At 34.9% G+C, this 26,474-nt stretch overlaps 1 long non-coding RNA gene across 3 annotated transcripts in view; it reads left to right on the top strand.

The window, feature by feature from the left end:
• LOC111094761 overlaps positions 1 to 26,474 on the top strand; it is a 118,839-nt gene that overhangs the window by 32,296 nt on the left and 60,069 nt on the right. The window contains exons 1-2 of one of the 3 annotated variants that reach the window (XR_005386493.1): positions 9,177 to 9,265; positions 12,764 to 12,846. The exons of 1 other annotated variant lie outside the window; for it this stretch is intronic. This is a non-coding gene — a long non-coding RNA (uncharacterized LOC111094761). Of the gene's footprint in view, positions 1 to 9,176; positions 9,266 to 12,660; positions 12,847 to 26,474 lie in introns of those variants that run through there. One more of the 3 variants, XR_005386491.1, reaches the window with a different exon arrangement.

The raw sequence follows: 26,474 nt of genomic DNA, 5'->3' as shown, positions 1-26,474 counted from the left end.
CTACTCATTTACTTTCAATTTATCTGTGGCTATTTAAAATGCATCTCTTATAGGTGAGATATAGTTGTTTTCTGCTTTTACATCAGTCTCTGCCTTTTAATTGGAACACTCAAAATTATTAAATTATTTTTGTATTTGTATTTATTATTTTTTCATGTTTGCCATTATCTCTTTAGTTTTCCTCTTTTCATCCTTTTCTCTCAAATTTCAGGTGATCTAAGTAATTTAGCATTCAGTTTTATTTCATCTATTGTTTTTTAGTTATATTTCTTTATATATTTCTTTTTAACTAGTTGTTCTAGGAATTGCCATATATATATTTCTAACCTCTCATAGTTTATTTGAGTTTAACATTGTACTATTTCACATAAAATACAGAACTTCCTACAAATTTTACTCTTTACCCCTCCTTCTTGATGTCTTTTTTTTTAAATAGGCCCCATGCTGGGCATGGAGCCCAATGTGGGACTTGAACTCATGACTTGAGACCAAGACCTGAGCTGAGATCAAGAGTCATATGCTTAACTGACTGAGCGACGGAGGTGCCCCATTCTTGATGTCTTATGTCATAGAAGTCATATATGGTACATATAAAAAAACATGGGAAAATATTGTTATTTTTAAAGAATCTGAATGAATTTAAGATAAACATTTTACCTTCACCTAGATATTTATCATTCCCAATAATCTTCATTTATTCTTGAAGTTCCATATTTTTTCAGGTGTCATTTTTCTTCAACCAGAATTTCCTTTAGCATTCATATAGTATAGGTCTGCTAACAACATCTTGTTTTAGTTTTCCTTTAGGTGATTTTTAAGCAATTTTATTCCTGTAGAATTCTGGACTGACAGTTTTTCTTTTTTTCTCCTTTGAGCACTTCAAAAATATTATTGTACTCTCTTTTGACTTCTGTTGTTTCTCATGAGAAGTTCTTAGTCATTTGAATCATTGATTTCTGTATTGTTTTCTTGTATCTTTTTTTCAAATTTTTCTCTTCTTATTTTAGCAGTCACTTAAGATGTGTCTAGGTATGGAATTTGAATTTATTGTGTTTGAGGTTTGCTGGTTATGATTCTGTAAATTTGTCTTTCACTAAATTTGGGAAATTTTCAGCCATTATTTCTATAAATATTTTTAAGGTCACATTCTCTCTTTCTAATAATTCTAGGAATACTGTCCTAGGCTATTCTCAGGGATAGCTGGGAATCTTCAGGTCCCTGAGACTCTGTTTTGTCTCCTTGTTTATCTCTTAACTCTATTCCTAAGATTGGATAATTTCTATTAATCTATCTTCAAATACTCTGGCCCATTCCTCCATCATCACTGTTATTCTGTTACCAAACTCCTCCAGTAAAATTTTTGTTCCAGATATCGCATTCTATTCTAAAATTTCCATTTACTTCCTTTAATATTTTTTTTCAGTGCTTTTGTTACCTATTTGTATTTATTTTGATTATTCTTTTCTTTATCTCATTGGACATAGATATCATAGCTACATTAAAAATTGTCTCTGATATTTCTAATATTTAACATTTTGGGGTACACCTCTGATGCTTATTTTATCCTCGTTAAAGAATTGCATTTTCCTAATTATTATTACAGTGTGTTACTGTCAGTTTTATCCTAGACAATATAAGTTTTGTGTTGTGTAGACTACCTGAGGATGGTTGATGATTTTGGTTTTGGTGTCAGTTAATCTGGTTAGATTCAAACTAAGCTCTACCTCATTTCCTATGGGCTGATCAGTTTAGTTCCACAAGTCTTTCTTGTGCTGCTTTGAATCAGTCTTGAATGTGCATTGTTCAGGGGTTAATCTGAGACATGTGCATTTTTATATATAGGATTTTTGGGTTCCCCTTTTGCTTTCCAGAGATTGGGCATGGTTTCCCAGACTCCTCATTTTAGTTTCTCCAGCCAGAAAAATGATAGGGTTTCTATCAGAGTTATAATTGCTTCTAATGTTATCTGGTACTGTGATGCATTCTTGGGACAAAATTGAAAAAAAAAAATTTAAAAAAGAAAACTCATGATCCTCTGTTGCTTCTTCAAGTTTTGATTCCCCTCCATAATCTGCTTTTTTCTCTTCATCATCCTCTGATAGTATATTATTATTGTCATTTTTTTGATGTTTTATAAAGTTTATAGTTATCACTGGGAAGATTAGTTTCTGGAAAGATTAAACTGTCATATCAAACCAAGAGTATTTTAATAGTGTGTCTAATGTTTTTATATATGCATTAAAGTTTGAGAAACACATTGATTATACCAAGAATTCTTAACCTCAGTTTCACATGCAAATCACCTGAGATTTTTAAAAAATCATAATTCTCAAAACATACCCCAGATCAATTACATCAGAATTTGGGGGCAAGGGGCCTAATTATTGATATACTTTGAATATTCTCATTTAGTTTCAATATATAATCAAGTTTGAGAGGCCCTGCCTTATAGTATATTTACATATCAGTTGCCTCAAGGGTTCTTCTATGTGAAGCAGAATAAAATTTGCGACCCCAAAAGTATTATTTTTAAGAAACAACCAATATAGAAGAAACTCTGAAGATTAAGCAGAAGATACCCTTTTGTAAGAGATATTTACATTTAAATCTGTTTGTAAGAGTGTCTCCCTTTCTGGAGACAGGAAATAGAGGAATAGAGGGGAGTCTCTAAATCTCCAGAAAAATCTTATCATGGAGAAGACCCCCAACTTAAATCTGCATAACAACCTTACCTTTGTTTACTTTGCTTTACCTGCTAGCCTCTCATAATTGTCACCACCAACCCCCCAGATCTTTCTTTTGTCTTTAGCTGGAAATGGTATTTAGGGTGGTGGCTTGGGTCATTTGGGAGAGGTATTCAGTTTTGCTAGGTCTCTCCCGTGCTTACAGAAGGTATACATGTTATTAAACTTCTGTCCTGTTAATGTGTCTCTTTATTACAGGGAGATCTCAACTAATATCCTAAAAAGGTAAAGGGAAAATTATTTTTCTTCTCTACATATAACAGAGTTCTATTTTAAGGTTAGAAGAAAATATATGAAAATCTGTCTAGATGTTTTGAAAATGAATCTTAATCTATAACAGTGTTTCTCAAATTGTATGGTCAAATGACCACTTGTGAAAGGATTTCCATGTCAGTGAAATCCAGATATTATGGATTTATCCCAAACTAAAGCAATCAGAGCCCTTTGGGGTGGAGCCCAGGAAAGGACATTTAAACAATTTCTACTAGGTAAATCATATGTGCACTAAAGTCTGAATGGTTGAGATTATATCTTACTGTGAAAATAAATGAGCTTGGATTGTACTTTTATATTGCATGAGATCTTAAATTTTTATAATATTGGGCAAGATTTTTATTTCAACAGTTATCTTGTAGACTTGTTCAGCAAGTTGGGAATGGTGAGACTGTTCAGACTGTTGGATTTGTCTGCAAGCTATACTGCAGTAGTTTTTCCAATGACTTGCTCATCTCTTTGGTACTGGTATCTTCTTAAACGTAAAAAGATATCCAGCTGTATGCCAGCTGGTCCTGACTAGGAATTATTACATCAAATGCTGTGTGTATGAATTTACGTTAATGAAATTTAGTTGTGTTTATTAACACTTTGTATTTTGTAAGTGAACATATTCTGCAGAATCACTAGTATTTCAAATACTTCGTGTAGAAATTGAGTACTTATTAATTTCAAATAGTGATACTTCAAATGGAGAATTTGGTGGCTTTCATTTTGACTTCCAGCACTGAGGAAAATAGTGACTTTTACCTTTAACTATTTGTTCTTTCATTCCATGAAATTTTATTGAGCAAATAGTAAGAGTCAAGGGGCTACAAAGAAGAGAAGAGATACAGATTATTCCATCAAAGAACTTATTGTCCATCTCCCCAACAGCACATTGCACATTGCCTGATACTTTGAGAGTGATCAAGGAACAATTGCTACATAATTGGATGAACAGTAGTGAAAACAATATAGGTATGAATAATAGTGATCATTTCATGAATAATATGATCTGTACTTTATTTTTTAAATTTTTAAATTTTTTTTAATGGAATGTACTTTAAGAGAGGCACACATACTGACCGAGGAAGATTCAGAGAGGATAAAAATTATTTGAGTAGAAATGTCAGAAAGGATTTTGTGAAGAGATCATATAGAAACTGGAACCTGGAGGAAAAGAGTTTTTGGGATAAGGAACAGGACATGTATAGATTTTTTCCTTCTTTCCTTACCCTTGTTGGTAGTGTAGAGAAGGAAAAATAGTGTTCCCTATATCTTTCTAGGTTCTTGGCTGATACCCCCTGTAATAAAAGACAGATTAACAACAGAGAAATAAACAGAAGTTTAATAAGATGTAAACTCCTGTATGCATGAGAGAGATCCAGGAAAACTGAATAACTCTGAAATGGTCCAAGCTATCACCGTAAACACCTTCTTCAGCTAAAGGCATAAGATTTGGGGGTTTTGGGAGAAGCTTGTTAATGGGAGGTAACCAAGAAAAGCATAACAGACAATGGTGAAGTTGTTATATAAATTTGAGTTGGGGGCCTTCTCCATTAATAAGAGTTTCTGGGGATTAAGGTCATCCTATTCTCTTCAGGACAGAGAAGGAGACACTCTTACAAATGGAGATTTCCTTTATAAATATAAATTTCCTTTACAAAAAGGTAAGTAACTTAAGAGCTTTTCCTTTGTCTGTTTTTAAAATAACCAGTTCAAGATAATGCTTAGGTCAAAGATGCATGTTTTGAGGTGACATATAGTGTTTCCCTTTAGTAGTAAGGCTGATTATAAAGAGGGCAAATTATGTCTTGTTTTTCCATGCCATAAATTTTATATGATGCCATTGTAGGAATGAGCCTATGATTGTTCAATGCTGCCTAGGACTGGCCAGGGTAAGTCTGCCTAATTCTGGAGTAGAGTATTGGGAAGCCTATTGTTCACAAACATCTAAGCCACATCCTTCTGTATTAGTATTATTAGTATTAAGGGGCATCTTTGTTGTTCATCTATTGATTCCTTGGTCTCTTTCAGTTATTGATTCAGTTACTACACATGGAAAGAAGGCATGCTATATATTAGCACCCTAAAACATCAACTAACTACTATTTAATGAGTGTCTACTATATCCCAGATATTTGTGCTAAGTGAGTAATAGATATTTTGCTCAGTCTTCATAACAATTCTACAGGGGATAGGGGAAGTTTACCAACTATCACTTTTACTTTACATGTGAAGAACTTGAATTTATAGGAGTTAGGCCATTTTTCCAAGGTCACGTATTTCAATTTTGTTAGCACGCAAGATCTGAAAAGGTAAGCAGTGGACATGCAGTTGAATTTTCAGCATAATGTACATATAGTTGAACATAAAAGGCTAAAAGTATAGAAACAAAAAATAAAAATGATCAGCTGAGTACATAGAAAGTTTGAGTCAGATTTACTGCTATTTGGTGTAGGATATGGGGTGGATGGATTACTGATATCATGACAGGAAGTGATCATAGTGTAAATTATTTCAGAATAGAGGCTTACTCTTCCATTTAGCTTTCAAATTGGAAGATGTTATCATCCCTGATAAAAGAAAGGAAGGTCTATGAAACTTCTTCACTGCAGCAGTAGAAGATGATTTATAGTAAGGCATATCTAGACAGAGGTACCTTCATGAAATATTTTGCAGAATTGGAAGAAAATTCATTTGTACATTGGGATGGCAGTGAGGAATTTCTCAGACCTTTAAAATAAATTTTCTGCTGGGAGTTAAATTAGGCAAGCTTCATACGATAGAAAGACAAAAAATGACTTTTTGGACTAATCAATGATACTGACATATCAAAAGACAATGGTTTAAAACTATTATAAAATGTAGAGGAATTAATCCAGGACTAACATGGAAACATTTCTTTACCCTTTTAGGTTAGGATTTTGCCCATGCTTAGGAGTGGAGAGCTTGGTGTTGAAGAGCAGAAGTCCATACCTTACCTTGATCCTGATCGCTCTTATTCTCTTGATCAGGAGCAGATACACTTCTCAAAAAAGCAAATATGTCTTGTCTTTATTATCACCTCAAAGGATAACAACCAAACAACAATAAACTTCAAATACTACTTTAGGAGAGAAACCTGAATTGGGTGGGCATAGCAAATAATTATAAATACTATCTTATTATCAATCATGGACAGACCAAGTGAGCTGAACCACTCCAGACGGGGAATATGACAGGACTCCTTCATGGCAACTTGGTGCAAAATAACTTGTAAGGTCTTCATCTTTACAAAAGATAATCATCATCATAGTTATAATTAAAATATTTTAAGGCAATATATCATTTTATAAAGAAGACAGCTTATTCTTAAAGGTTTTAATGTGGTAAATAACATGAATAATGATATAATTTAAACAAAACAGTTTCAATCGGAATACAGCATTCTCGATTTTAATATAGCTTCAGGTTATATACATTCTAAAAATGGGCCAAGAAGAGACATTGTGCCCTTTTTAGAGGCATGTAAACACATTTAATCTTTTTTTCTATTACTTCAGTCACTGAATATAATAAATTCAAAATACATCCAATTATAGCACAATGGGATTAAATCCAGAAATTTGCTATGATGCAGGATTTAATGTATCAACCCTATTAACTTTCAATTTTCAAAAACATAATCCATATTACCTGAAAGGCATGTTAGCAGTAGTAATTGGTGAAACATATTATGAGGACACTGCATTTTTATGAGTATATTATATTTTTAAGATTTTATATTTTAAGTCCAATACTAAAAAAAATCCTAATGATTTCACTTGTAAGAAAAAAGGTTGCTTACTAAAATAATAACTAGAACAGTTTGAATTAACATATGGAAATGCTGCTGAGAGGTTGAGACCTCACCATATTTCAAACCTTTCTACTGAATTTAACAATACACAGGGCATCAGTTAACTTAGCAAGAACATTGCAATACAGTGAGTGGGCACAAATCAAACTGAGTGGGATGAGGAATAAATGGAAAGTGAAGAAGAGAAAGCCACTGTAAACAGATCTTGAAAAGTTGTCAATAAGGAAGAGAGATAAGGTAGTATCTAGAGAATTTTAGTCAATGAGGAAAGGTTTTCTTCTTTTTATCCTTTATTTTGAATACACGAGAGACTAAAATATGTACCCATGTATATGTGAAAATGAAGCCTTATCATAATGTGTTTATCTATTTATTACATGATAAACATTTGTCCCCCTCAGCAGTTTTTGGTTATTATTAGTAACTTATAAATATTTGCATACATGACTCTATGAGAATAGAGCTAATAAAAACGCTCTTCTTACCAATATTTCACTGTTTTTTGGAAAAAAAAAAAAAGCTCCTTAGATTGCTGCAAGCCTTTGGTTAATTTCCAGAATTATTTAAAGTTGACTATGTCAGATTATTTTGCCAGTGTTCTTTATTGCTTTTGTAGAGGATTGGCCTTAAAGAGTTTTGGCCATTTTTCTTGACTAAGTGTTCCCTGGATTGCTGCAAGCATTTCATTAGTTTCCAGAGTTCTGAAATTGTTGATGCTGGTATTTTTTGCCAGTTTTCTCATTGGTTTTATGGAAGAGAGAATTTCTATAGGTTCTTATTCTACTATTGTTTTTGCTGACAACCTAGCCTTTGCTTCTTTCAATATTTTTTCTGCCCCTTATCTTTTTCCATCAACAATCACACATATGTTAGACTTTTATGTATTTCCCTATACATCGCTGAGACACTGTTCATATTTTTACAGCATTTTTTTCTATCTGTGGTTTAGATTCAATAGTTTCTCTTGTCATATCTTTCGGTTCAGTTACTTTTTCAAAAATATTTTATTTATTTGACAGAGAGAGTGAGTACACGGCGGGCAGACTGAGAGGGAGAAGAAGGCTCCCAGCTGAGCAGGGAGCCTGATCCCAAGACCCCAGGATCATGACCTGAGCCGAAGGCAGATACTTTATGAGCCATCCAGGTGCCCCTAGGTTCAGTTACTTTTTTTTTTTCCTGCAGTGTCTTATCTGTTGCTAAATCCATACAATGAATTTTTCAAGAATTGTATTTTGAGGCTCTAGAAATTCAATGTTATTTACTTTAACATCTTTTATTTATCATGTTTATGCCTTCCTTTAACTACTGGTGCATTGTTGTAATAGCCGTTTAAATCTATTTTTCTGCTGTTTTCATCATCTTGTTCATACCTGGCTCTGTTTCTGTTGAGTTTTTTCTCCCAATCATGAGTCTATCTGATTCTTCACATGTATAGGAACTTTTTATTGTACACTAGACATTGTCATTCTCCATTGCTGAGTGTCTGGATTTTTTATTCCTCCCTAAAAGAATGTCTTTGCCTTTTTTTTTTTTTTTTTGGCGATGATTTAGGTTACTTACAGGCCTGCTTCTCCTTCAGAGGCTGATATTTAGGCTTTCTCCATCATATTAATAGTAATCTTTACTCTAGGGTTATTCTATGCCTACTTCCAAAGCATGATCCTTCTGGGATCTCTACTCAATGCTCTGGGCATTTAACATAGTCTCTCCATCCTGGCTGATTAGACTTTAAAAACCTCCATCATCCTATGTAAACTCTAAGAATTGTTAAATTTTCTAATCTCCAAGATATGTTATTTGCCCTTTTGGAATTTTATACTATACATTCATAGCTTAATATATAGCCAAAATCTCAAGGGATCTCTATGCAGAAATTTGCAGTTCTTGTTCTGTATAACTTCTCTAGGTATCTACTCTATTATTTTTAGATGCTTCATCTTCTCCAGACTCACATCTTTGCCTCCTTAAATTAGCAAGACCACTATTTTAGTTTCATTTCTCCATCCTTGTTCTGTGGTCCAGAAAGGCATACAATTGTGGTGGTCTTGGGGCTCAGTTTATCTTTTTTTGAAAGGAAATACTCACAGCCCTAAACTGATTGTTGTCCACCGTCTGGAAACAATTGTGTCATATATTCTGTCCAGTTTTCTGGTTTCACAGCAGGAGAGGAGGTTTAGTATCAGTTAATCTGTCATTGCAAGTGGAAAATAGAACCCTCTTTGTAATTGACTTGTTACTTCTTCCTGAATGCCTACACGTATCTTCCTTTATCCTTGAAATTCAGCAACTTCGAGATCGGTTCTCATTGCGGACTGTTCTGTACGTTCTTTCCCCCTGTGATACAGTATATCCTTTTCATCTGCATAGTCAAGCCTTTCTTAGCCTTTGTGTGTCTTGCTTTATTCTTCAGAATTACCAGTTCTGGGTGAGTTGGAAATCTTTGGTCTGGTTCTTGGGGATTGTTTTTAGTATTTAAAAAGCTTGCTTTTGTTTAGCTTTTATTTAGTGTAATACATTCGTGCTTTTTCATTAAGTTCCACTATATTTTCAATAATGTTTATATATAATTGTGTTATTTTTAATATGATCTTATGTCTATAATGCTTAGATCTTTCTTTTCCACTTGTTTTCTGGGTTCTACTAGGTTTTTGTTTCCATCATCATATAAGTTTTGATCCTCTGCCTTCTTATTGTAGTTGTTTTTTGTTATCCAATTCATGCTATTTGTAATTATTTTTGAGACTATGAAGAAATAATTGTTGAACCCATCTTCCGATTCTTTGGATAATTTTCTCTTTTGGATAATTGTCTTTATGATACATGTTATTCTCTTCTGTTTTGCGTGTGTTTAATACCTTGTTTAACTAAAACATAATTTTTTTTCAATTTCTTTTAGATAATTTAATTCTTATTGCTTTGGATTATTTTTATCTTTTAATGATGTCAGCCATACTTTAGATGTGGGGACAAAAATACTGATGTGAAGATGCCAGTGTCTTTGACATAGGTTCACTTCCTGGGCCAGCTTCTCACCACAGATGTCTATCCTTTTTTTTTTTTTTTTTTAAGATTTTATTTATTCATTCATGTGAGATAGAGAGATAGAGAGAGAGAGAGAGACAGGCAGAGTCAGGCCCCACGCAGGAGCCCGACATGGGACTCGATTCGGGTTCTCCAGGATCAGCCCTGGGCTGAAGGTGGCACTAAACCGCTAAGCCACATGAGCTGCCCGATGTCTATCCTTTTTAGCTAGTGCTGTATCTTCTCTCAATTACTAGCATACACGTGATTGGTCATTCACAGTAAATCCCTTAAGCTATAGGTTCTCCATTGTGTACTGTAGTGATTAGTGTTTCTCTTCTGTCATTCTGTCTTCTGCATTTTACCTCTGGCAGTCCCAGCTGGATAGCAGGTTAGAGCATGATAAACATGTTATATCAGTGTGATTGAAAGATTGTTGAATGTAACACTAGGGATAGCACTAATTATTTTTGAGGAACTCTGAATCCTCAAAGTGTAAAGAGGTATATACTTTATTATTTTTTTTTTTTTGTGAAGAGCTAAGAGGTATATACTTTATGTCTGAATCTTGTCCCTTGATTTTATTCATATTTCATAGTTTTTCTGTAGACAGGCTTCAAAACTTGTGGGTTGATGTAGTGGTTATTTCCTCACGAGTTTGAGCACAAATCCACCCCCCCCATACATATTAGCATGCACGCACCCACGCATGCACATGCGCACACAGTTTCTACCCTGTTCTTTCTATGCTTTTGGCAGATTTTGAGAGAATGGAATAGAATAGTAAAATAACATTACTCTTCAGGTTTTTTTTTTTTTTTTAAGATTTTATTCATTTATTCATGAGAGACCCAGAGAGGCAGAGACCCAGGCAGAGGGAGAAGCAGGCTCCATGCAGGGAGCCCAATGTGGGACTCAATCGGAGTCTCCAGGATCATGCCCTGGGCTGAAGGCAGCGCTAAACCGCTGAGCCATCAGGGCTGCCCTACTCTTCAATTTTTAACTAGAGATTATGTATTAGTTTTAATAGAATTTCAAGTAGAATATGTTGTGCCCAAGATTGCGAACCCAAGAAACCACCGAGGAGCCAACACCGATGCAAGTACACGAGGGTTTATTAACAAGCTCGAGCTTGGGTCCAAGCATACCCAACATAGCAGAGCAGGGACTTGGACCCCGAGGTTAAGAGGCGTAGCAGTTTTATAGGGGCCAGTGGCCAATGAGATTGTAACACACACAGAAAGTTGCACAGTCATGTCGGTCCATATGCAGGTGGCCAATTGAATTACAATTTACCCTATAGTGACCTTTTGAGCTAGCCTATCACTCTGGTGAGAATTGGTGCGCAGGTTTGGCAGGCAAAAGGCAGGGTTTACATTCTTTGGCAGCTAGGGGCTTCGCATTCCTATATGAGCCTGTTTCCCTAAGGGTGTGCTCAGCGGCTTGACTAGGGTGGGGGAGCGCCTTAAGCATATAAGCAGGTCATGTGGGGGTCATACAGGAGATGGCGAGTGTAGCACAAAATGGAGTTAGTCCTACTCTGCTTGTCCAGGGGTAGGGGATTTTTGTTAAATTTCTTGGGTCCCACATTAGGCTGTCCTACTCTTCAATTTTTAACTAGAGATTATGTATTAGTTTTAATAGAATTTCAAGTAGAATAAACAGCATATTATTTAGGGAAGAGGAATTTTTCCATATTTTGTAAAAGAAATAGAATATACTTTTGAGATATATATATATATTTGTATATTCTACCACTGAAACAATAACCAAAAATCATTTTTTTAAAGATTTTATTTATTTATTCATAGAGACAGAGAGAGGCAGAGACACAGGCAGAGGGAGAAGCAGGCATCATACATCATACAGAGAGCCTGACGTGTGCCACCAGGGCTGTCCCCAAAAATCATTTCTGTAGATGATCTTCAGGAGCTTGGTTTCCACAGTGATAACTAAAAATTTTTTATGGCAAAAGTCCATCCCCCTACTTCCCCAGGTCTTGTTTGTCTAAAGGAAATTAATTAGATATCCCATAACCCCTGCTGCTCATATGACCATTGGCCCAGCAGCATAGCCTTCACCAAGGAGAGTGTAAAAATATATATAATCACAAACATACTGAATTAGGATTTGCATTTTCACAAGATCCTTAAGTGATTTCTACTCATGTTAAAGTGTGAGAAGTGCTTACATTACTAAAAGTGTTCCCAGATCTTAGAAAAAGTTTTGCACACAATCTCAGGCCTAGAAAGGACTTGTGTTTCCACCTTTCTTCCTTCAATAGCCATCAAGTAACTGTGGCCAAGAACCAGTTATATGGTAGTAACTTTCTGGGGGGAAAAAAAGCCCTGATTCCCATAGTTTACCAGCTTTCTTGGCGTGAATATTCCCACCATGGCTGATTTCAAACTAGCTGTGTGATGTCACTGAATGTGGAATTGGGAAGAGACGTGAACAGTCTGTTCCTGCTTCCCTATGCAAGCTGGCTCCAGTACACCACTGCTAAGAATCTATTTATTGCTCTTGCTATTATATAAACACAAGCTCTCTTCCCAAGTTCCATGATATTTGAGTGCTTTTTGGATATCCTTCTTTTGCTAGTGAGTACTTTGGTAGAATGAAATATTAAGATAAAATTAAAACTAACAGCTCTTCTTTATCTATCTTTATCCTTTTAATATATATTAGTTACAATGTCTTAAAATTTTGTTTTTTTGTTTTTTTGTTTTATTTATTTATTTAAATTTTGTTTTATAAACCAAACTTTTCACATGCTTTGATTTTTGTATTAAGCATATCATACATAATATTCTTGTCTTCAAAATAAACAATGATTTTCTTTTTCCTCCAGTACATTTTAACGTTTTATTACTTTGTATAACCATTTCACTTTTGTGAAAAGAACAGTGTGGACATTTTACAAAGAAAATGGCTGGCCCGGACAAGGTCACAAAACGAATACAGAGACAAAAGAAATGAGAAACCGTAAGTCCAGTTTTTCTGCAACCCAGTCACGGTAGTCATTTTGTCACAGAAATTTTATGTAGTAACTAATAGAAAGGATTTCTCAGAAACTGTAATCGACCCTATTATGGGTCTAAAATTCTTGGGCATTGTTAAGGAGATTAAGTGGCAAGTAAAATTAGGCATTATTGGACTTGACTGAGAGATTTAGATGATCAAACTTATCACTGACTTCTCTGCCCTTCTCTTTAGCTAATTTTTAAAATATTCCATGATGATAGGTTTGGTATTTTTCCCTCTTAATCTCATCAGCAATTTTATCCATTATGCATGTGATGAAAGAGACACAGAAGTTAAATAGATTGCCCAAATATATACAGATATTTTGCTAATTGCGCAGTCAGGTTAAAGTCTAGTTCCATCTCAGTCCCAAACTCTTGTTTTCCTTTATTGTACTACACTATATATGTTTTATGTCCTTTATTCCTTATATCAAGTATGAATTTTTTACTCTAAGAATTTTATAGTTTAAGTATTCATCCTCAGTCTTGAGAAAGTTGGTCAAATAGCAACTGTGTGCAGTTAGTGTTCAGAGATATATCAATAAGACCGTTCCAATCTTTTTATACATAAAAAGCTCTCAGCTACCTACAATTATAAAAATATTTTACATTAGATATAGACATATTAATTGAAACAGAAAGTAGATCAGAGGTTCCCAGATGCTTGGTGGAGGGGGAAATTTGGAGTTATTGATTAATAATTACAAAAGTCACTTTGGGGCACTGAACAAGTTTTGGAAATAAATAGTAGTGATGATTGCATATCATCATGAGTGTGATTAATGCCATTGAATTGTTAAATGGCTAGAATGGAAATTTTAATGTTATGTATATTTTACATTGATTAAGAAAAACTCTGTAAAGGAAAGAGGAAGCCCAAAGAAGCTACACAAAAAAAAAAAAAAAAAAAAAAAGAAAGAAAGAAAAAGAAAAGAAACCCACAAACAGGGACTGAATAGGTATTATGAGGATTAAGAAAAACTATTAAAAACAGGTAAGTCCTCAGAAAAACAAAAATTCCCGTGGCCATCATGGTGCCTCCATTATAGAAATTAATTGTTTTTGGAAATTCTCTGAATTACTTTTTTATAGTCTAGAGATTCTAAGGAAAAGGTTCCTTTGCCAACATAGCTAATCCTGACAAGAATTTTTATATTTGAGTGAAATTTTTATAATTAAAGGGAAATTATATTAATTTACAGTGAGAATATTAACCATATAGGGGGACTTTCAACTGACATCAGTCGATGTGTTCATCTTCCACCAAGGCCAAATTATAACCAAAATTTGGAGGCTGGTAAAATTATCACAGTGAGAAGAATACTAATGATTACGCCAGCCTTTAACTTGCAGTTACTTTGTAGTTCTTTCCTGAAACCTTATACTATACTTATACAGACATTTTTATGGTCCTTCTTTTCTATTATATGTGTAATTTATTAGTTTGACCCCTAATTCTCATATTTAAACACCTTTATTTCTAAGAAGACTTTCATGATTTCTACAAGCCAGTTTTGACACTATTATTTGATGCCCCCAAAGTGCCCTGTAACTCTCCATTACATTACGTGGCTGACTTATTTACCTTTACTGGTAAATATCTGTTTAATATTTGTACTCCCTGCAGGACTATGTGTTTTGGAAGGATAAGGATGGAACTTTATTCACTATTCTATTCCTTTAGTTTTTATTTTTACTAGTCAATTTTCTCTTCATCCAGAAAGATACCTTGTTCTTTTCTCCCAGGGCTACTCTATACCTAACCTGTTTTCCCCTTGTCATTCATGTTTCACCTCAACAATATCCACAGAGAGTTCTTTCCTGACCATTCTAATTAGATCCCTATTCAATTCACTACTACTATACCCTCTATTTCCTTCAATTAACTTATTGTGACTTTATTTCTGTATTAATCTATTTGTGTATTTTTAATTTTTTTTCTCTCTCTCTCTGAAGTGATTATAAGCTTAGTGACAGGAAAGACCATATATGTTTTATTAGCATTGCATTTATAACACCAAGTATAGGACTAAGCACACAGTTAATACTCAATAAACATGTATTGTCTACCTAACTTACTATCTCCTAGGATTCTTTTAGAGGAAGATGTGAGCATAAATAATAAATAAAATTAATAGTATCATATAGAAAATCTACATGGATAATGCTTATATATATATATATTTTTTTTTATTTTTATTTTTTTTTTATTTTTTTATTTTTTTCTTTTTGTGACATGGCTGGTGTTCTGTAGACATATGCTAATTGTAGTTTATATTTCAGTTTTAAGTGAACTACAGTACATGGTTAAAAAAATGGTTCTCTAAGGAGAAAATTTACCATGTACAGCTTCTTAAAATGGTACTTTAAAAGTTGAAATATAGATCTCAACATCCTTCTGCATCTTCTAAGGGCTAAAAACTCCCTGAAGTTATTAGAACAATAAATGGATACTCCTCTACTAGTCAATGAATATTCTAGAGAGATGCCTATACATTAATTAATACTTTTGAATTTTTATTCCTCTGCACATTCAAAGTCAATATATTTTGCTTGAAATATTGATTTTTGATTATGTATCTCTTGAAAAAGTTCTACTTCTGACCTTGAAATTTTCTTGCTTAAAGTAGCCATCTAAAGTATATTTTACTTAGAGTTATTACTCTAAGTGACAAAACAACACACCTACTAAATAGACCCTTCTGTCTACATGAAGTAGAGATTAGGTTTCAGAAGCAGTGATACAGTTGTGGTGGACTGAACTGAGAACTCATTCTTCTTTTTTAAAAAGATTTTATTTACTTATTTATTAGAGAGAGAGAGAGAGAGAGTGAGAGAAAGCACGAGAGGGAAGGAGAGGGAGAAGCAGACTCTCTATAAGTAGGGAGCCCATCGTGGGGCTCAATCCCATGACCCAGGGATCATGACCGAAGCCAAAGGCAGGCACTTAACTGACTGAGCCACCCAGGCACCCCAAAGCTCATTTTTCTAAGTCTTTATGTTTTGAATTTGGTCAGATAAAATATTTGGTCTACATACACTGAAAAAATTTTAAAAGTAGATAAAATGTTTTTTTAGAGATTTGTTTCTTTTTCATAATTCCTGGACCCTAAGAAAGATACACCATTTTGGATTCCTTAAAAATCTAAAATAAGTTGAATGGGATCAGAGTAATTCTCACTAAGCTGCTGGTTGCCAATAGGAGAGGGTGGGATAAGAGAAATAAATAATCCAGTTAAGAAATGGGCAGAAGACATGAACAGACGTTTCTCCAAAGAAAACACAAATGGCCAATAGACACATGTAAAAATGCTCAACATCACTCATCATTAGGGAAACATAAATCAAAACCACAATGAGATACCAACTCACACCTGTCAGAATGGCTAAAATTAACTCAGAAAACAGCAGATGTTGGTGAGGATGCAGAGAAAGGGGAACCCTTTTGCACTGTTGGGAATGCAAACTATTGCAGATACTCTGCAAAATAGTGTGAAGGTTCTTCAAAAAGTTAAAAATAGAACTACCCTATGATCTAGCAATTACACTACTAGGTATTTAGCTAAAGGATTCAAAAATGCTGATTTGAAGGGGCATATGCTCCCCATGTTTATAGCAGCATTGTCAACAATAGCCAAATTATGGAAAGAGCCCAAATATCCACCAACTGATGAATGGACAAAGATGTGCTGTATATATATACAATGAAATATTACTCAGCCATCAACAAGAGTGAAATCTTGCCATTTGCAGCAATGCAGATGGAACTAGAGTATATTATGTTAAGCAAAAAAAGCCAGTCAGAAAAACCCAAACATATGATTTCACTCGTATGTGGAATTTAAGAAACAAAACAGATGAAAAGGAAGGAAAAATAAAAATAAGAAAAAGAGTAGGAGGCAAACCATAAGAGACGCAAGTCTAGGAAACAAACTGAGGGCTGCTGGAGGGCGGTGGGTAGGGGGATGGACTAAATGGATGCTGGGTAGTAAAGAAGACACTTATTGGGATGAGGACTGGGTGTTACATGTAAGTGATGAATCACTAAAGTCTATTCCAGAAACCAATACTATACTATATGTTAACTAACTTGAATTTAAATAAAATAAAATAAAATAATAAAAAAAGATGGGAAGTATTAAGATGTTAATACATACCTAGCATAGTGTTTAGAGCTTAAAGAGGCCCCAGAGCTCATCTTGTTAAACTGATCAGTATGTATAGAGGGGCAGGCACTTGCCTAAATCACTTGCCTAAAATCACACAGTGAATGAACAGCAAAGCCAGTTCTTGAGCCCAATAAACCTAGTCCCCATTATAAGTTCTCCCCCTATGTCCTCACATATATGGAAAATCATCATTAGACTTGTTCCACTTAGAAATGATAATAAGGGATATAGGTCTGGGTAAAACATTTAACATTAAATAGGATGCTTTGAGCAGACAGAATTGATAGCTTAAGTCCCAAGATCATTTTAATCTTGATTTTTTTCCTTATTGTGTCTGTTATTTGGTAATAAAAATGACCAAAAGTAATAAGAACAAACGTACATACTTGATCATATATTGAACAAGTATCATTATGAGTTTCAAAGGCTTTGTTTTTTTAAATTTCCACATGATAGATCATAGATTACTCATGTTTCTACAGTCTTTTATTTATTTTTTTTGTAAATTTATTTTTTATTGGTGTTCAATTTGCCAACATATAGCATAACACCCAGTGCTCATCCCATCAAGTGCCCCCCTCAGTGCCCGTCACCCAGTCACCCCCACCCCCCCCCCCGCCCACCTCCCCTTCCACCACCCCTAGTTCGTTTCCCAGAGTTAGGAGTCTCTCATGTTCAGTCTCCCTTTCTCTACAGTCTTTTAGATTCACAAAGTGTTTTCATGTTTGTTATCTCTATGAATTCTCAGGACAAGTCTGCCTTCAATGTAGATTTTAATTTCTTTAAGAGTGATGGGCTTGAAATTCTATCCATTTGGGATTTGTATGTTACTCAGCTTGGTGATGACAGAGGCAGGATTCAAATCTTTATCTTCAAACTTTAGTATGCAACAGCAACCCCCTGCAGGTCTTCTCAAACCAGTTTTCTGGATTAAAGTTTCTGATTCAGTAGATTGAGGTGGAAGCCTAATAATTTATCTTTCTAACAGGTTCTCAAGTGAAATTCATATTGCTAGTCCCCAACCACTGGGGTAGTCAGTCCTAGACTCAGTCTATCTGTATTCTCATGTGACTTTTCTTATTAGAATGGGTATGTTTCAAAGGCAAGTAGCCTAAGCCCTTTTCTCAAATTTATTAGTAAGTCCTCTTTGTGTTTAAGTTGTTGAAGTAGTGTTTTGTATTTTGTATTTGCCCACATCAATGATGTTTTAAAATAGAAAATAGATAATCAGGGCTCCTGGGTGGCTCACTCAATTAAACGTCCAACTTGTTTTTTGTTTTTTTTTTTTTGTTTTTTTTTTTAATTTTTTTTTTTTTATTTATTTATGATAGTCACACAGAGAGAGAGATAGAGAGAGAGAGGTAGAGACACAGGCAGAGGGAGAAGCAGGCTCCATGCACCGGGAGCCCGACGTGGGATTCGATCCTGGGTCTCCAGGATCGCGCCCTGGGCCAAAGGCAGGCGCCAAACCGCTGCGCCACCCAGGGATCCCTAAACGTCCAACTTGTGATTTTGACTCAGGTCATGATCTCATGGCTTGTGGGATCCAGCCCCACATTGGGCTCCGTACTTGCAGGGAATCTGATGAGATTCTCTCCCTCTGCCCCTACTCTCTCTCCTCCCTCCCTCTCTCTCTCTATCTCTCAAGAAGAAATAAATAAATCTTTTAAAAAAGAAATTATAATCAACATATATGAACCCATTGAAAGAGTTATGTATCATTTTGTTATGTTAAAGTAAGTTTCATCAATGGTTTTTAAATACATTTTATTTTATGGTTAGCTCTCTCTTGTCTGCTGATATTCCATTTATAATTCTGTTGATGATTAAGTAAGGTTGATACTTATTTCCTGAATCTACTCCCAAATATACTGAACATTAAGTAGCGTGAAAACCTAAAGTACATTGCTTTTGAAAACGACAGTGCTTCAGTAGGTGATTAATTACCACCAGGAAACTTTAACTATGTCCTAAATTAGAAGCCTTATGCTTGATAGGTTTATAAAATCATTAGACATTTATAATTTAAAATAGAAGTTTATAACTAAAATCTCTTTTTTTATAAGGTGACTGCAAGGTGGCTTTTAAAAGATAGTACCTAGGCAGTTTTGTAACCATCAGTTACATTTTTATTAGTATTTTTACTTTTCTTGCTTTTTATTTTAAAGATATTTGTATGCTTAACACTCTGGTCTCAGGTTCCCAGATAAAATGTAGGATACTCAGTTAAATTTGAGTTTCATAGAAACAAAAGGCAGGCATTTTCTAGTATGTCCCAAATATTGCATACTTATACTAAAAATAATTGATTATTGTTCTTTTGAAATTCAAATTTAATTTAGATTCTGTTTCTCTTTGTTTTCCTGCCAAATATGACAATCCTAGATTGGTCACAAAGATAGAGTATCACCTACATGTAGTTTTGTTTTGACTATTGGATGAAACTATACGGAGCATGTACAAACACTTCCATTTAATCTTAGCAGTTATATGAAAAGTAAAATTCAGAGATGCAGAATGTGTGCATTAACATCATATACTCATAGCTAATGTCATTCATGTCTAGTATATATGATACTGTAGATGATAGATAGATAGATAGATAGATAGATAGATAGATAGATAGAATGAGATATGATATTTTATTATCCAAGATGTCAGGACAGTATATTTAACTATGTGTTAGAATTCCTGTGTCTTCAATGTGTTAAAATCTTTAAATATCAGCATGCATTAAACAAATACTTTCCAAGCACTCAGGATGAGTCAGAACTCACTGTGTTCAAATGTAAGCTTAAAGAGATGAACAAATCATTGCCCTCTGTCCTCTTCCAATGAATGAAGTGCCAAGGGAAGGGCATGAAAAGCCACTACAGCTTAAAACAGTGGTTCTCAGCCTTGGATTCACATTGGAATCATCCTGACAACTTTAAATTACATGCCTGGGTCCCAGTCTCAGATATTATTTAATTGCTCTGAGGTCTATCCTGAGAATTGGGGATTTTTAAGAACTCCCCCAAACCACCCAAGTGGTTCTAATTGTATCCAAGCTTTCCTAAATTAGTGCGTCTCAACTTGTTTGCACATTTAAAGACCTAGGGAGCCATTAAGTAAATACCTGCATGACCAGGTACCTGGATACCCTAGAGCAATTACGTTTTAAAAGGGAAGGAGGTTGGGACTCAGGCATCATTGTTTTAAAATCTCCCCAAATTTATTCTATTATTCAGTGAATTTGGAGAACTACTACTATACAGGACTTATATGTTCTTTGCACATCTTTCTACTAATGTATGAACTAGACTTTGAGTATTTGCCTTATCAGAATTTAAGAGAAATTAAAGAAAAGACAGGAGGTAATGGCAATATTGGTTTTTCGAAGGAGTGAACTCTCTGCTATGTGATCATCATATGAAAAAGAGAAGATAATAGGAAAGACAATGACAAACCATCAAGGATGTAGTTGAGACTTGCTTGTGAAATGCTCTGCCAAGGCTTGAAATCCATCTGGATTTTGGTTCCATTTTGGCATATACATATTTTCTGTACCAGGATAATTAAAAATTCTATACTGAACAAACAAAACCGGAGTTTTGGAAGCACAAATGTAAAAAACCTACTGCTATGCTGACTACTGAAAACCCTGCTGTTTTTTCTACAGTATTCATGATGAACTGGCCATATGAGCAAGTTAGGTGTGCCATGGAAAATTGTGGAAGCCCTCAAGTGCGTCTTCTGAATCTTGAAGATACATTAGTTGAAATGGATGGATTTGTTTTACCTTGAGGCATTATGTCAAATACCATCAATTCCTTGATTTTATTAGTTCTCATTTATGCATATTAATGCCTATTGATTTCTTAATTCACTTCTACCTATATGACCAGATAATACCTTCCTTTTTTTCCTCTTCTTTCTGGTGGTAGCAGTGGGTAGGGTGTCATGGGTTGGGGTAGGAATGTGAGTAGAACGGAAAGAGCCCAGGTAAACATTCAAGAAAAGACATTTAGTTCTTGCTCGGCCCAATATTGTGTATTTCATTTAATTTTCAGAGACTTAGCTTCTTTTAAGGAAGCAGTAGGAACAAATGGAGAATTCCTGGAATCAGACATGTCCATTGAAGTGGTGTAAATGCAATGGGAATAACCCTTGCCCTGAAAGAGGTCATTGACTTGCAGGAATTAGGGGTTAGGGTTGCAGAAGGGCCTGGATGTTTAAAGAGAATGGAAACATTGGATCATTTCCCCCTGATCTTTAGGAATGAAATATTTTTGAGTAGAGTTACTAGATAAAATAGTGGATACTATTGGTTCATGACCTTGGGAGTTCCCCAGGTGAAATTCAAAACTGAAACCTGTACCTAGAGGGCAAGGAGAGACCATAAGAAAGGCAGGCCATTCCAGATTGGTGGGTGGCAGTTTTAACAAGGGAACTTACATTCAAAGCTTATCTTGGATGGCTGCAAGATCAGTAGATCTTGGGCAGCCCCAGTGGCCCAGTGGTTTAGTGCTGCCTGCAGCCTGGGGTGTGATCCTGGAGACCTGGGATCGAGTCCCATGTCAGGCTTCCTGCGTGGAGCCTGCTTCTCCCTCTGTCTGTGTCTCTGCCTCTCTCTCTCTCTTCCTGTGTCTCTATGAGTAAATAAACAAAATCTTAAAAAAAAAAAATCAGTAGATCTCTACCCAATTGCGAGACTCCTAAGAGTTTATATTAGAGGCCTTACAAGGTTCAGTCACATCTATTCTCCAGATGGTCTCAACACCACATTACTATCTCAAGGCTATGTCTGTGTCCTTGGGGCAGCTTCTGGGCAGGGAAGGCAAGGGGGGATACATGTTCCAAGGACAAGGGAAGGGGTAATGAACCTCAGATTGCCTGAGTCTAGTTTATGGGTCCACCAGCAGCCTCATTTTCTCAATGACCTCCTACAACAGATACACAGTTAATTTGAATTGATACTAATAAAATAAAAATTTTAATATATATAAATTCCAAATATTGTATGGGAAATATTTGTATTAAAAAATCACTTGGTTAACTGAAATTTAAATTTGACTATGTATCCTGTATTTTTATTTGCTAAATCTAGCAACCCTAATATTGGGCGACTTAATGTTGTCAGCTTTACTTGCTCCTTCTCTCACTTATTATTATGGAAGAGAATGTTTTGAGTATCACTTCCTTGCTACCTGCCTCGCATGTCTCTGATTGACAGATGATACTCTAATATTGATAGCACGTTAGAGTTTAGAAAGTAGATTTATATATCTTGCATGATCTTTATAAGGAGCTCCTAAAGTGGGAGTTTTCATCCCCACTTTACAGGTTAGGAAGCTGAAAACAGTGATTAGGATGCCTTTCCAAGTTTATATGGCTAGTTACTGGAATATTGGGTAATTAGACAGTCTTTGATTCCATGTGCGAAGTTTTTTCAACTATGCCCAAGCTGTCTCTTAAACTGATTAGATCTCAGCGTTTTATGCTTTACCAGAAACAGATTTTCTTTTGTTTTCCATTATCTAAAACTAGTCCCAGCAGGCATTTCTCCTAATCCAGTTGTTTTGCTTGTGTGATTCCATTGGAGATTTAATATTAATATGATTGCTATGATAAAAATATATAGCACATTGAATGTGTCATTGTGGTTTCTTTGACCACATGAGTTGCACAAATGTAGTGTTAAAAGAATTTACATTTTCTACCCAGTTGGAAACTCAACAATTTATTTGTGTCTCAGTTTTATAGTTATTTTCTACAAACAGTGTCACAAATTGACTTGAAATAACATAATTATCGTACAATATGTTCTTCTAAAATCTTCTTTTGATTGATATGGCTATTGCATAGCAAGTTGTAAGTAAATTTCTCCAGTGCAGCATATTTCAAAGAAAACAACATCAGGAAGTATTTAATGGCAAAAACACACATGTAGTGACACTATAGAACAGTGGTTCTCAGAGTGTGGCCCCTGGACTAGGAACTCCAGCATTCCCTGGACCACATTATTGAGATGCAAATTCCAAGATCTCCACCTGGGTCTACAGAACCAGAACTTTGGGATCATGGCCCAGAGTATTTAAGTCCTTCAGGGGACACTGATGAATGATAAAATTTGAGAATCACTGCTAGTTTAGCCTTCTGCTCTATACCTTCTGAGAGTGAAGAGTAGATGCTGACTGTGTTTACAGACATTTCTACATTTCTCTTCCAACAGTGCAGCTGTAGACAGCATCCCATGATAAGTCTACTCCTTTGTTAGTTTCTATAATTCTTACATTTTAGAACTTGCTCAGCAAGCAGGAAGAGGATACTGCCAAAATAATGGAGATAAAGTTATGAAATTGAGTGAACAAAATTGTTAGTCCGATTGTAAGTGTTCATCCTTTTTGAGTAGGAAACATACGTTTATGAAAGTCTTGTGATATACCAGGCACCATGCTCACCATTTTGCATAATGTCTCATTTCTCATATCTGTTCTGCCTTCGAAGTATTGTTATGACCATTTAATAGATGACAAAATGGCTCTGAAATATTAGCTCCCTTGCTCAGAGTTACACTGCTGGTCAATGACCATTGTTTGGTTTATAATCTAGGGGTAGCTTATATCCTTTACGAGTGACCCTGGGTTCCCAACAGTATAATGAGCATTTCCTATCGCTTCCTACCCTGAATTAGTTCTCATCATTCTACAGTAAAGTTTTCTATCAACTTGATAGTTGTCTTGAAACCAGAGGGTGAATACAGAAAAAAATAATCCAAAGACTTACTCAAGCATTGCAGTTTCTCCCTCCTAGCCCACAGAGACAGACTTTCTAGGAATTCCCTATAATAAAGCAGATAAATATATTAATATTGCAATTTTATAGTTTACAAAAGTGGATGTACCAATAACTCATATAAGTAAACTTGTTATATATCAGAGGTGGTATTAGAGTTTATCAGGGTAAAAGGACAGTTAAACATGTGATGCTTAGGCAGTTAGTTACCAGTTAAGTGAAAAACACAAAGCCTAAAATTAGATCCTTACTTTGCCCCATACATGAAAATAAATTCCAACTGGGTAAGACTTAAATGTGAACAAAAAAAACTTTAAACATATTTAAATATATATGAGAAAATATTTTCATGATTTTGTGAATAAAGAGAATTTCTCTTAAAAGATTTATTTCTTTTAAGATTTTATTTATTTATTCATGAGAGAGAGACATAGAGGAGCAGGGACATAGGCAGAGGGAGAAGCAGTCTCCCTGCAGGGATCCCAATGTGGGACTCAATACCCAGACCCCAGGATCATGCCCAGAGCCAAAGGCAGACACCCAACTGCTGAGCCACCCAGGCATCTCTTCTAAAAGATTTATTTAAAATTAAAATGATAACATCAAAATTTAAAACATTCATGTGACGAAAAAAAAAATACCATGAAAAAGTTAAAAGACACCAGATTAGGAGAAGATATTTCTAACATATCCAATGGAGAAAGAATTAGAATCCAAAATATATGAAGACATTATACCAGAGAATAAAGATAGTATGAACAAACTAGGAGAAAAATAGGCAATACATACAAATAGGTAATTCACAGTAGAAAAAATTGAATGACAAATAAATATATAAAAAACTGCTATACCTCCATAATAATCAGGGGAATATAAATAAAAATCAGTGAAATACCATTTCATACTCTTCAGATTGGCAAAAACTATAAACTCTGGCACTAACAAGTATATACTCCTGGTGAGTATACAAATTAAGCCAACCATTTTTGCAGAAGGCAATTAAGAAACAGCTAGAAAATCTGAATTTGTACTTATACTAATTCTACTTCTAGATATAATTCCTGGGAAGCTCTTCTATTTGAGTGCAAAGAGGCATGTATCATTGCATCAGTGCAGCGCAATTTGTGATAAAGATTGGAAATAAATGTGCATCAATAGAAAAATGGACAAAGGGCAGCCCCGGTGGCGCAGCGGTTTAGCGCTGCCTGCAGCCTGGGGTGTGATCCTGGAGACCCGGGATCGAGTCCCACATCGGGCTCCCTGCATGGAGCCTGCTTCTCCCTCTGCCTGTGTCTCTGCCTCTCTCTTCACTCTCTCTGAATGAATAAATAAATAAATCTTTAAAAAAAAAAAAAAAAAAAAAAAAGAAAAATGGACAAAGTTTGGTATATTCATGAAGTCTGATATTTTATGTACCAGTTAAAAATAATGAACTAGATTTCTATGCATCAAATGATAGATTTTCTAAATCTAATGCTGTGGGAAACAAATGATTTGCAGGAAGATACACATAGTATGGATATCATTTATGTAATTTAAAAATAAACAATATATAGCATTTATGGAGATAAATACGTTGTCTATAAAATATGGATTGGTAGAATAAATACAAAATACATGACTTCTTTTGTGGAGGGGCTAAGGTAGGAGAATAGGATTGAGGAGGAATTTCTAGGTGCAACAGTTATCAGAAAAGTTGCTTATATTTTAAAAACATAATATGAGTATAGCAAAATACTATCTGTCACATTCTAGGCAAGGGGTAAATGTTTGCTGTAACAATCTCTGTATTTTTACATTGTTAACCTTTTTATTTCCAAATTGAAAAAAAAATATCTTGAATTTCAGAGTGGTATGTGAATTGCATAAGACAGCAAAGGTAAAGAAATATGTGCCTGTGTAAATGTGAATTCACATGCAATTGGAAGGTTAACTACATTGACAGAAGAGTGAAGTATTTCAAATGGACCCAAAGAGATTTTCAAGTCTTTCTCTTTATGAAAAATTATTGATTAATCCTTGCAGTGTCAGGAAGGGTTTTATTAGAGGCAATTGTTTTTACTATTTGTTTTTCCATCTCTGAATTCCAAAATCCATGTTGGAGCACCATCGCCTTTGTATCTGTAGGTTGATAACTATCTTACAGCTGACACTAAGACATGCTTTCACCGTCTTTACAATATTACCAGATAATGACCTGTGCTCAAAAAAGATGTGACTGGCTAATTAGTACTTTTTCTCCTTATTTTTAGAATTGATTATTGTAATTCACTGCACCCTGGTCTTCTGGGTATCTGGTGGTACGAGATTCCAGATGATCTAGGATCCTTTTGTTCGAGTTCTTAAGGAGGGCTTTCATGAGAGCCCCTCTCCACCTGCCCTAGATTTAAATAAACTGTGTTAAACACAATGCATAATAATATGCACTAAAGATTTTATAGTTTTGAAAATACCAATTTATTAATATAATGCAAGACATCTCAGGAAGGAAACCTGTATGATTTAATGCTGAGTGTTCACTAGGTTGGGTGTAAGGTAACTTTAGTGTTAATTAACACTAGGCCTGCCTCTAACTAGCTCTAAAACTTTGCAACAGATACTTCTCTAGTCAGGCCTTCAGTTTCTCTATCTGTATATTGAC

This window comes from Canis lupus, chromosome X (assembly GCF_011100685.1).
Source record: "Canis lupus familiaris isolate Mischka breed German Shepherd chromosome X, alternate assembly UU_Cfam_GSD_1.0, whole genome shotgun sequence".
Lineage (NCBI taxonomy): Eukaryota > Metazoa > Chordata > Mammalia > Carnivora > Canidae > Canis > Canis lupus.
The sequence above is the reverse complement of the archived record's forward strand: the minus strand, read 5'-3'. Positions and strand labels throughout refer to the sequence as shown.